The following is a 12,587-nucleotide window of genomic DNA, read 5'->3' as shown; positions in this document are numbered from 1 at the left end:
GTCTAAACCAGGACTAAACCAGGACTAAACCAGGACTAAACCAGGTCTAAACCAGGACTAAACCAGGACTAAACCAGGACTAAACCAGGTCTAAACCTGGACTAAACCAGGATTAAACCAGGACTAAACCAGGACTAAACCAGGTCTAAACCAGGTCTAAACCAGGTCTAAACCAGGACTAAACCAGGACTAAACCAGGTCTAAACCAGGACTAAACCAGGTCTAAACCAGGACTAAACCAGGTCTAAACCAGGACTAAACCAGGACTAAACCAGGACTAAACCAGGAATAAACCAGGTCTAAACCAGGATTAAACCAGGACTAAACCAGGAATAAACCAGGTCTAAACCAGGACTAAACCAGGACTAAACCAGGACTAAACCAGGTTTAAACCAGGACTAAACCAGGACTAAACCAGGACTAAACCAGGACTAAACCAGGTCTAAACCAGGTCTAAACCAGGACTAAACCAGGACTAAACCAGGACTAAACCAGGTCTAAACCAGGACTAAACCAGAACTAAACCAGGTCTAAACCAGGTCTAAACCAGGACTAAACCAGGACTAAACCAGGTCTAAACCAGGTCTAAACCAGGACTAAACCAGGACTAAACCAGGACTAAACCAGGAATAAACCAGGTCTAAACCAGGACTAAACCAGGACTAAACCAGGAATAAACCAGGTCTAAACAAGGACTAAACCAGAACTAAACCAGGACTAAACCAGGACTAAACCAGGACTAAACCAGGTCTAAACCAGGACTAAACCAGGACTAAACCAGGTCTAAACCAGGACTAAACCAGGACTAAACCAGGACTAAACCAGGTCTAAACCAGGTCTAAACCAGGACTAAATCAGGTCTAAACCAGGACTAAACCTGGACTAAACCAGGACTAAATCAGGACTAAACCAGGTCTAAACCTGGACTAAACCAGGACTAAACCAGGACTAAGTCTAAACCAGGTTTAAACCAGGTCTAAACCAGGACTAAACCAGGACTAAACCAGGAATAAACCAGGACTGAACCAGGACTAAACCAGAACTAAACCAGGTCTAAACCAGGACTAAACTAGAACTAAACCAGGTCTAAACCAGGACTAAACCAGAACTAAACCAGGACTAAACCAGGACTAAACCAGGACTAAACCAGGACTAAACCAGGTCTAAACCAGGACTAAACCAGGACTAAACCAGGACTAAACCAGGTCTAAACCTGGACTAAACCAGGATTAAAACAGGTCTAAACCAGGACTAAATCAGGACTAAACCAGGTCTAAACCTGGACTAAACCAGGACTAAACCTGGACTAAACCAGGACTAAACCAGGAATAAACCAGGTCTAAACCAGGACTAAACCAGGACTAAACCTGGACTAAACCAGGACTAAACCAGGTCTAAACCAGGACTAAATCAGGACTAAACCAGGACTAAACCAGAACTAAACCAGGTCTAAACCAGGTCTAAACCAGGTCTAAACCAGGACTAAACCAGGTCTAAACCAGGACTAAACCAGGACTAAACCAGGTCTAAACCAGGCCTAAACCAGGACTAAACCAGGACTAAACCAGGACTAAACCAGGTCTAAACCAGGACTAAACCAGGACTAAACCAGGACTAAACCAGGTCTAAACCAGGTCTAAACCAGGACTAAACCAGGACTAAACCAGGAATAAACCAGGACTAAACCAGGACTAAACCAGGACTAAACCAGAACTAAACCAGGAATAAACCAGGACTAAACCAGGACTAAACCAGGACTAAACCAGGACTAAGTCTAAACCAGGTCTAAACCAGGTCTAAACCAGGTCTAAACCAGGACTAAACCAGGACTAAACCAGGACTAAACCAGGACTAAACCAGGTCTAAACCAGGACTAAACCAGGTCTAAACCAGGACTAAACCAGGACTAAACCAGGACTAAACCAGGAATAAACCAGGTCTAAACCAGGATTAAACCAGGACTAAACCAGGACTAAACCAGGTCTAAACCAGGACTAAACCAGGACTAAACCAGGTCTAAACCAGGACTAAACCAGGACTAAACCAGGTCTAAACCAGGACTAAACCAGGACTAAACCAGGACTAAACCAGGAATAAACCAGGTCTAAACCAGGTCTAAACCAGGACTAAACCAGGACTAAACCAGGACTAAAGCAGGTCTAAACCAGGACTAAACCAGGACTAAAGCAGGACTAAACCAGGACTAAACCAGGACTAAACCAGGTCTAAACCAGGACTAAATCAGGACTAAACAAGGACTAAACCAGGACTAAACCAGGTCTAAACCAGGTCTTAACCAGGTCTAAACCAGGTCTAAACCAGGACTAAACCAGGACTAAACCAGGTCTAAACCAGGACTAAACCAGGTCTAAACCAGGACTAAACCAGGACTAAATCAGGACTAAACCAGGACTAAACCAGAACTAAACCAGGTCTAAACCAGGTCTAAACCAGGACTAAACCAGGACTAAACCAGGTCTAAACCAGGTCTAAACCAGGACTAAACCAGGACTAAACCAGGACTAAACCAGGTCTAAACCAGGTCTAAACCAGGTCTAAACCAGGACTAAACCAGAACTAAACCAGGACTAAACCAGGACTAAACCAGGACTAAACCAGAACTAAACCAGGACTAAACCAGGACTAAACCAGGACTAAACCAGAACTAAACCAGGACTAAGTCTAAACCAGGTCTAAACCAGGACTAAAGCAGGACTAAACCAGGTCTAAACCAGGACTAAACCAGAACTAAACCAGGACTAAACCAGGCCTAAACCAGGACTAAACCAGGACTAAACCAGAACTAAACCAGGTCTAAACCAGGACTAAACCAGGACTAAACCAGGACTAAGTCTAAACCAGGTCTAAACCAGGACTAAACCAGGTCTAAACCAGGACTAAACCAGGACTAAGTCTAAACCAGGACTAAACCAGGACTAAACCAGGACTAAGTCTAAACCAGGACTAAGTCTAAACCAGGACTAAACCAGAACTAAACCAGGTCTAAACCAGGTCTAAACCAGGACTAAACCTGGACTAAACCAGGACTAAATCAGGACTAAACCAGGTCTAAACCTGGACTAAACCAGGTCTAAACCAGGTCTAAACCAGGACTAAACCAGGACTAAACCAGGACTAAACCAGGTCTAAACCAGGACTAAACCAGGACTAAACCAGGTCTAAACCAAGACTAAACCAGGAATAAACCAGAACTAAACCAGGTCTAAACCAGGACTAAACCAGGACTAAACCAGGACTAAACCAGGCCTAAACCAGGACTAAACCAGGACTAAACCAGGACTAAACCAGAACAAAACCAGGACTAAACCAGGCCTAAACCAGGACTAAACCAGGCCTAAACCAGAACTAAACCACTTCTAAACCAGGACTAAACCAGGACTAAACCAGGCCTAAACCAGGACTAAACCAGAACTAAACCAGAACTAAACCAGGACTAAACCAGGTCTAAACCAAGACTAAACCAGGACTAAACCAGGACTAAAACAGGTCTAAACCAGGACTAAACCAGGTCTAAACCAGGACTAAACCAGGACTAAACCAGGACTAACCAGAACTAAACCAGGACTAAACCAGGACTAAACCAGGACTAAACCAGGTCTAAACCAGGACTAAACCAGGACTAAACCAGGATTAAACCAGAACTAAACCAGGACTAAACCAGGACTAAACCAGGACTAAACCAGGTCTAAACCAGGACTAAACCAGGACTAAACCAGGTCTAAACCAGGACTAAACCAGGACTAAACCAGGACTAAACCAGGAATAAACCAGGTCTAAACCAGGACTAAACCAGGACTAAACCAGGAATAAACCAGGTCTAAACCAGGACTAAACCAGAACTAAACCAGGACTAAACCAGGACTAAACCAGGACTAAACCAGGTCTAAACCAGGACTAAATCAGGACTAAACCAGGACTAAACCAGGACTAAACCAGGTCTAAACCAGGTCTAAACCAGGTCTAAACCAGGACTAAACCAGGACTAAACCAGGACTAAACCAGGACTAAACCTGGACTAAACCAGGACTAAACCAGGACTAAATCAGGACTAAACCAGGACTAAACCAGAACTAAACCAGGTCTAAACCAGGTCTAAACCAGGACTAAACCAGGACTAAACCAGGTCCAAACCAGGTCTAAACCAGGACTAAACCAGGACTAAACCAGGTCTAAACCAGGTCTAAACCAGGACTAAACCAGGACTAAACCAGGACTAAACCAGAACTAAACCAGGTCTAAACCAGGTCTAAACCAGGTCTAAACCAGGACTAAACCAGAACTAAACCAGGACTAAACCAGGACTAAACCAGAACTAAACCAGGACTAAACCAGGACTAAACCAGGACTAAACCAGAACTAAACCAGGGCTAAACCAGGACTAAACCAGGACTAAACCAGGACTAAGTCTAAACCAGGTCTAAACCAGGACTAAAGCAGGACTAAACCAGGACTAAACCAGGTCTAAACCAGGTCTAAACCAGGTCTAAACCAGGACTAAACCAGAACTAAACCAGGACTAAACCAGGACTAAACCAGGACTAAACCAGAACTAAACCAGGACTAAACCAGGACTAAACCAGGACTAAACCAGAACTAAACCAGGGCTAAACCAGGACTAAACCAGGACTAAACCAGGACTAAGTCTAAACCAGGTCTAAACCAGGACTAAAGCAGGACTAAACCAGGACTAAACCAGGTCTAAACCAGGACTAAAGCAGGACTAAACCAGGTCTAAACCAGGACTAAACCAGAACTAAACCAGGACTAAACCAGGCCTAAACCAGGACTAAACCAGGACTAAACCAGAACTAAACCAGGTCTAAACCAGGACTAAACCAGGTCTAAACCAAGACTAAACCAGGACTAAACCAGAACTAAACCAGGTCTAAACCAGGACTAAACCAGGACTAAACCAGGACTAAACCAGGCCTAAACCAGGACTAAACCAGGACTAAACCAGGACTAAACCAGAACAAAACCAGGACTAAACCAGGCCTAAACCAGGACTAAACCAGGCCTAAACCAGAACTAAACCAGTTCTAAACCAGGACTAAACCAGGACTAAACCAGGCCTAAACCAGGACTAAACCAGAACTAAACCAGGACTAAACCAGGACTAAACCAGGTCTAAACCAAGACTAAACCAGGACTAAACCAGGACTAAACCAGGACTAAACCAGGACTAAGTCTAAACCAGGTCTAAACCAGGACTAAAGCAGGACTAAACCAGGACTAAACCAGGCCTAAACCAGGACTAAACCAGGACTAAACCAGGACTAAACCAGAACTAAACCAGGTCTAAACCAGGTCTAAACCAGGCCTAAACCAGGACTAAACCAGAACTAAACGAGGACTAAACCAGGACTAAACCAGGAATAAACCAGGTCTAAACCAGGACTAAACCAGAACTAAACCAGGACTAAACCAGGACTAAACCAGGACTAAACCAGGACTAAACCAGAACTAAACCAGGTCTAAACCAGGTCTAAACCAGGACTAAACCAGGTCTAAACCAGGACTAAACCAGGTCTAAACCAGGACTAAACCAGGACTAAACCAGGTCTAAACCAGGACTAAACCAGGACTAAACCAGGTCCAAACCAGGTCTAAACCAGGACTAAACCAGGACTAAACCAGGACTAAACCAGGACTAAACCAGGACTAAACCAGGAATAAACCAGGTCTAAACCAGGACTAAACCAGGACTAAACCAGGACTAAACCAGGTCTAAACCAGGAATAAACCAGGACTAAACCAGGACTAAACCAGGACTAAACCAGGACTAAACCAGGTCTAAACCAGGTCTAAACCAGGACTAAACCAGGACTAAACCAGGTCTAAACCAGGACTAAACTAGGACTAAACCAGAACTAAACCAGGTCTAAACCAGGTCTAAACCAGGTCTAAACCAGGACTAAACCAGGACTAAACCAGGTCTAAACCAGGACTAAACCAGGACTAAACCAGGAATAAACCAGGTCTAAACCAGGACTAAACCAGGACTAAACCAGGACTAAACCAGGACTAAACCAGGTCTAAACCAGGACTAAACCAGGACTAAACCAGGACTAAACCAGGTCTAAACCTGGACTAAACCAGGACTAAACCAGGTCTAAACCAGGTTTAAATCAGGTCTAAACCAGGACTAAACCTGGACTAAACCAGGACTAAATCAGGACTAAACCAGGACTAAACCTGGACTAAACCAGGACTAAACCAGGACTAAGTCTAAACCAGAACTAAACCAGGACTAAACCAGGACTAAATCAGGACTAAACCAGGACTAAACCAGGACTAAACCAGGACTAAACCAGGTCTAAACCAGGTCTAAACCTGGACTAAACCAGGACTAAACCAGGACTAAACCAGGACTAAACCAGGTCTAAACCAGGACTAAACCAGGACTAAACCAGGTCTAAACCAGGACTAAACCAGGACTAAACCAGGACTAAACCAGGTCAAAACCAGGACTAAACCAGGACTAAACCAGGACTAAACCAGGTCTAAACCAGGACTAAACCAGGACTAAACCAGGACTAAACCAGGTCTAAACCAGGTCTAAACCAGGACTAAACCAGAACTAAACCAGGACTAAACCAGGACTAAACCAGGTCTAAACCAGGACTAAACCAGAACTAAACCAGGACTAAACCAGGACTAAACCAGAACTAAACCAGGACTAAACCAGAACTAAACCAGGACTAAACCAGGACTAAACCAGAACTAAACCAGGACTAAACCAGGACTAAACCAGGACTAAGTCTAAACCAGGTCCAAACCAGGACTAAACCAGGTCTAAACCAGGACTAAACCAGGACTAAACCAGAACTAAACCAGGACTAAACCAGGACTAAACCAGGTCTAAACCAGGACTAAACCAGGACTAAACCAGGAATAAACCAGAACTAAACCAGGACTAAACCAGGACTAAACCAGGTCTAAACCAGGACTAAATCAGGACTAAACCAGGACTAAACCAGGACTAAACCAGAACGAAACCAGGTCTAAACCAGGTCTAAACCAGGTCTAAACCAGGACTAAACCAGGACTAAACCAGGTCTAAACCAGGACTAAACCAGGACTAAACCAGGACTAAACCAGGTCTAAACCAGGACTAAACCAGGTCTAAACCAGGACTAAACCAGGACTAAACCAGGACTAAACCAGGTCTAAACCAGGACTAAACCAGGACTAAACCAGGACTAAACCAGGACTAAATCAGGACTAAACCAGGTCTAAACCTGGACTAAACCAGGACTAAACCAGGTCTAAACCAGGACTAAACCAGGTCTAAACCAGGTCTAAACCAGGACTAAACCAGGACTAAACCAGGACTAAACCAGGTCTAAACCAGGACTAAGTCTAAACCAGGTCTAAACCAGGACTAAACCAGGTCTAAACCAGGACTAAACCAGGACTAAACCAGGACTAAACCAGAACTAAACCAGGACTAAACGAGGACTAAACCAGGACTAAGTCTAAACCAGGTCTAAACCAGGACTAAAGCAGGACTAAACCAGGACTAAACCAGGTCTAAACCAGGACTAAACCAGGACTAAACCAGGTCTAAACCAGGACTAAACCAGAACTAAACCAGGACTAAACCAGGCCTAAACCAGGACTAAACCAGGACTAAACCAGAACTAAACCAGGTCTAAACCAGGACTAAGTCTAAACCAGGTCTAAACCAGGACTAAACCAGGTCTAAACCAGGACTAAACCAGGACTAAACCAGGACTAAACCAGGACTAAACCAGAACTAAACCAGGTCTAAACCAGGACTAAACCAGGACTAAACCAGGTGTAAACCAAGACTAAACCAGGACTAAACCAGGTCTAAACCAGGACTAAACCAGGACTAAACCAGGACTAAACCAGGCCTAAACCAGGACTAAACCAGGCCTAAACCAGAACTAAACCAGGTCTAAACCAGGACTAAACCAGGACTAAACCAGGCCTAAACCAGGACTAAACCAGAATTAAACCAGGCCTAAACCAGGACTAAACCAGAACTAAACCAGGACTAAACCAGGACTAAACCAGGACTAAACCAGAACTAAACCAGTACTAAACCAGAATTAAACCAGAACTAAACCAGGACTAAACCAGGTCCAAACCAGGACTAAACCAGGTCCAAACCAGGTCTAAACCAGGTCTAAACCAGGACTAAACCAGGACTAAACCAGAACTAAACCAGGACTAAACCAGGTCCAAACCAGGACTAAACCAGGTCTAAACCAGGTCTAAACCAGGTCTAAACCAGGACTAAACCAGGACTGAACCAGGTCTAAACCAGGACTAAACCAGGACTAAACCAGGACTAAACCAGGTCTAAACCAGGACTAAACCAGGACTAAAACAGGACTAAACCAGGTCTAAACCTGGACTAAACCAGGACTAAACCAGGTCTAAACCAGGACTAAATCAGGACTAAACCAGGTCTAAACCAGGACTAAACCAGGACTAAACCAGGACTAAACCAGGTCTAAACCAGGACTAAACCAGGACTAAACCAGGACTAAACCAGGTCTAAACCTGGACTAAACCAGGTCTAAACCTGGACTAAACCAGGACTAAACCAGGACTAAACCAGGTCTAAACCAGAACTAAACCAGGTCTAAACCAGGACTAAACCAGGACTAAACCAGGCCTAAACCAGGACTAAACCAGAACTAAACCAGGACTAAACCAGGACTAAACCAGGACTAAACCAGAACTAAACCAGTACTAAACCAGAATTAAACCAGAACTAAACCAGGACTAAACCAGGTCCAAACCAGGACTAAACCAGGTCCAAACCAGGTCTAAACCAGGTCTAAACCAGGACTAAACCAGGACTAAACCAGGACTAAACCAGGTCTAAACCAGGACTAAACCAGGACTAAACCAGGTCTAAACCAGGTCTAAACCAGGACTAAACCAGGTCTAAACCAAGACTAAACCAGGACTAAACCAGGACTAAACCAGGTCTAAACCAGGACTAAACCAGGACTAAACCAGGACTAAACCAGGCCTAAACCAGGACTAAACCAGGCCTAAACCAGGACTAAACCAGAACTAAACCAGGTCTAAACCAGGACTAAACCAGGCCTAAACCAGGACTAAACCAGAACTAAACGAGGACTAAACCAGGACTAAACCAGGACTAAACCAGGAATAAACCAGGTCTAAACCAGGTCTAAACCAGGACTAAACCAGGACTAAACCAGGACTAAACCAGAACTAAACCAGGACTAAACCAGGTCTAAACCAGGTCTGAACCAGGACTAAACCAGGTCCAAACCAGGTCTAAACCAGGACTAAACCAGGACTAAACCAGGTCTAAACCAGGACTAAACCAGGACTAAACCAGGACTAAACCAGGACTAAACCAGGTCTAAACCAGGTCTAAACCAGGACTAAACCAGGACTAAACCAGGTCTAAACCAGGACTAAACCAGGACTAAACCAGGTCTAAACCAGGACTAAACCAGGTCTAAACCAGGACTAAACCAGGACTAAACCAGGTCCAAACCAGGTCTAAACCAGGACTAAACCAGGACTAAACCAGGACTAAACCAGGTCTAAACCAGGTCTAAACCAGGACTAAACCAGGACTAAACCAGGTCTAAACCAGGACTAAACCAGGACTAAACCAGGACTAAACCAGGAATAAACCAGGTCTAAACCAGGACTAAACCAGGACTAAACCAGGACTAAACCAGGACTAAATCAGGACTAAACCAGGAATAAACCAGGTCTAAACCAGGAATAAACCAGGACTAAACCAGGACTAAACCAGGACTAAACCAGGTCTAAACCAGGAATAAACCAGGACTAAACCAGGAATAAACCAGGTCTAAACCAGGACTAAACCAGGACTAAACCAGGTCTAAACCAGGTCTAAACCAGGTCTAAACCAGGACTAAACCAGGACTAAACCAGGACTAAACCAGAACTAAACCAGGACTAAACCAGGACTAAACCAGAACTAAACCAGGACTAAACCAGGACTAAACCAGAACTAAACCAGGACTAAAGCAGGACTAAACCAGGACTAAACCAGGTCTAAACCAGGACTAAAGCAGGACTAAACCAGTACTAAACCAGGACTAAACCAGGACTAAACAAGGACTAAACCAGGTCCAAAACAGAACTAAACCAGGACTAAACCAGGAATAAACTAGAACTAAACCAGGACTAAACCAGGACTAAACCAGGACTAAACCAGGACTAAACCAGGTCTAAACCAGGTCTAAACCAGGACTATACCAGGACTAAACCAGGTCTAAACCAGGACTAAACCAGGACTAAACCAGGACTAAACCAGGTCTAAACCAGGACTAAACCAGGACTAAACCAGGACTAAACCAGGTCTAAACCAGGACTAAACCAGGACTAAACCAGGACTAAACCAGGAATAAACCAGGTCTAAACCAGGACTAAACCAGGACTAAACCAGGACTAAACCAGGTCTAAACCAGGAATAAACCAGGACTAAACCAGGACTAAACCAGGACTAAACCAGGACTAAACCAGGAATAAACCAGGTCTAAACCAGGACTAAACCAGGACTAAACCAGGTCTAAACCAGGTCTAAATCAGGACTAAACCAGGACTAAACCAGGACTAAACCAGGTCTAAACCAGATCTAAACCAGGACTAAACCAGGACTAAACCAGGACTAAATCAGGACTAAATCAGGACTAAACCAGGAATAAACCAGGTCTAAACCAGGAATAAACCAGGACTAAACCAGGACTAAACCAGGACTAAACCAGGACTAAACCAGGTCTAAACCAGGTCTAAACCAGGTCTAAACCAGGACTAAACCAGGTCTAAACCAGAACTAAACCAGGACTAAACCAGGACTAAACCAGGTCTAAACAAGGACTAAACCAGGTCTAAACAAGAACTAAACCAGGACTAAACCAGGTCTAAACCAGGACTAAACCAGGAATAAACCAGGTCTAAACCAGGTCTAAACCAGGTCTAAACCAGGACTAAACCAGGTCTAAACCAGAACTAAACCAGGACTAAACCAGGACTAAACCAGGTCTAAACCAGGACTAAACCAGGTCTAAACAAGAACTAAACCAGGACTAAACCAGGACTAAACCAGAACTAAACCAGGACCAAACCAGGACTAAACCAGGTCTAAACCAGGTCTAAACCAGGACTAAACCAGGACTAAACCAGGTCTAAACCAGGTCTAAACCAGGACTAAACCAGGTCTAAACCAGGTCTAAACCAGGACTAAACCAGGTCTAAACCAGGACTAAACCAGGACTAAACCAGGTCTAAACCAGGACTAAACCAGGACTAAACCAGGACTAAACTAGAACTAAACCAGGACTAAACCAGAACTAAACCAGAACTAAACCAGGACTAAACCAGGTCTAAACCAGGACTAAACCAGGACTAAACCAGGACTAAACCAAGAATAAACCAGGACTAAACCAGGACTAAACTAGAACTAAACCAGGTCTAAACCAGGTCTAAACCAGGTCTAAACCAGGTCTAAACCAGGACTAAACCAGGACTAAACCAGAACTAAACCAGAACTAAACCAGGACTAAACCAGGTCTAAACCAGAACTAAACCAGGTCTAAACCAGGACTAAACCAGGACTAAACCAGGACTAAACCAGGTCAAAACCAGGACTAAACCAGGACTAAACCAGGACTAAACCAGGTCTAAACCAGGACTAAACCAGGACTAAACCAGGACTAAACCAGGTCTAAACCAGGTCTAAACCAGGACTAAACCAGAACTAAACCAGGACTAAACCAGGACTAAACCAGGTCTAAACCAGGACTAAACCAGAACTAAACCAGGACTAAACCAGGACTAAACCAGAACTAAACCAGGAATAAACCAGGACTAAACCAGAACTAAACCAGGACTAAACCAGAACTAAACCAGGACTAAACCAGGACTAAACCAGAACTAAACCAGGACTAAACCAGGACTAAACCAGGACTAAGTCTAAACCAGGTCCAAACCAGGACTAAACCAGGTCTAAACCAGGACTAAACCAGGACTAAACCAGAACTAAACCAGGACTAAACCAGGACTAAACCAGGTCTAAACCAGGACTAAACCAGGACTAAACCAGGTCTAAACCAGGACTAAACCAGGACTAAACCAGGTCTAAACCAGGACTAAACCAGGACTAAACCAGGACTAAACCAGGTCTAAACCAGGACTAAACCAGGTCTAAACCAGGACTAAACCAGGACTAAACCAGGACTAAACCAGGTCTAAACCAGGACTAAACCAGGACTAAACCAGGACTAAACCAGGACTAAATCAGGACTAAACCAGGTCTAAACCTGGACTAAACCAGGACTAAACCAGGTCTAAACCAGGACTAAACCAGGTCTAAACCAGGTCTAAACCAGGACTAAACCAGAACTAAACCAGGACTAAACCAGGACTAAACCAGGACTAAACCAGGTCTAAACCAGGACTAAGTCTAAACCAGGTCTAAACCAGGACTAAACCAGGTCTAAACCAGGACTAAACCAGGACTAAACCAGGACTAAACCAGAACTAAACCAGGACTAAACGAGGACTAAACCAGG

The sequence above is a fragment of the Eucyclogobius newberryi genome, unplaced genomic scaffold (genome assembly GCF_026437365.1).
Source record: "Eucyclogobius newberryi isolate DKJ021-1_F unplaced genomic scaffold, fEucNew1.0.hap1 SCAF_18, whole genome shotgun sequence".
NCBI classification, from domain to species: domain Eukaryota; kingdom Metazoa; phylum Chordata; class Actinopteri; order Gobiiformes; family Gobiidae; genus Eucyclogobius; species Eucyclogobius newberryi.
Note: the sequence above shows the minus strand (reverse complement) of the source record.